Source organism: Gekko japonicus, unplaced genomic scaffold, assembly GCF_001447785.1.
Source record: "Gekko japonicus isolate JY-2015 unplaced genomic scaffold, Gekko_japonicus_V1.1 scaffold2824, whole genome shotgun sequence".
Taxonomy (NCBI): Eukaryota; Metazoa; Chordata; class Lepidosauria; order Squamata; family Gekkonidae; genus Gekko; species Gekko japonicus.
Window position 1 is genome coordinate 210,902 of NW_015169264.1, and position 1,033 is coordinate 211,934.

A 1,033-nucleotide genomic window follows, 5' to 3' on the forward strand; every position below is an offset into this window, starting at 1 on the left:
TGGAGAAAATGGCTGCTTTGAAGGGTGGACGCTGTGGCGTCGTACCATGCTGAGGCCCCTCCCCAACCCCCCCTCCTGGATCCACCCCCAAAGTCTCCAGGTATTTCCCAACACAAACCTGGCAACCCTATGTATCGACCTTACATGGGGATGTGTTTTCGTTAGACTTCGAGGGGTAACAGGACCCCTGTTTTGATTGGCTGCTGCATACTAATACCATAAGGTAAAGGTTCCCTTGCTCGAAAGCCAGTCGAATCCGACTCTAGGGTTGCGGTGCTCATCTCCGTTTCAAAGCCAAAGAGCCAGCGCTGTCCGAAGACATTTCCGTGGTCATGTGGCCGGCATGACTAAACACCAAGGCGCACGGAACACTATTACCTTCCCACTGAAGTGGTACCTATTTATCTACTTGCAATTTCTTGCTTTCAAACTGCTAGGTTGGCAGAAGCTGGAACTAGAGACAGGAGCTCACTCAGTCATGCAGCACCCGGGTCTCGAACTGCTGAACTACCGTCCACAGCCTGCAGTTCAGCGTCTTAACCACTTGAGCCACTGCAGCTCCTGCTAATACCATTACTTGTCTGGAATAGTAGAAAAGAGGCAGAGTCCAGTAGCACCTTAAAGATTTTACGAAATTTATGGCAGGGTATGAGCTTCCCTGAGTCACTGCTCATTTCTGCAGAATAAACAGTTCAGTATCTTTACTGGCCTCCAGCTGGGTCCCGAGAAAGGTTTCTTCACTAACAACAGATGGTGAATTCAAACTGGTGGTAGAACCTGACATGTAGAATTGCATCTTGACCAGATGCTAACTTCCATTCTAATAACTCAGTATGTGTGTTACAAACTTTAAAATGACAAATGTCTGTGTAGCTGCCTATGTGGTAAATGGGTGTGCCCAGGTTCTGTTCTAAGAGATGAAGTCTGTGGCGTTGCTAGAATCAGGCTACAGTCTGGAAGACCCGGATTTAAAATCCCCACAGTCATGAGGTTCACTGGATGACCTTGGATGAATCTCCCTTTCTCAGTCTCC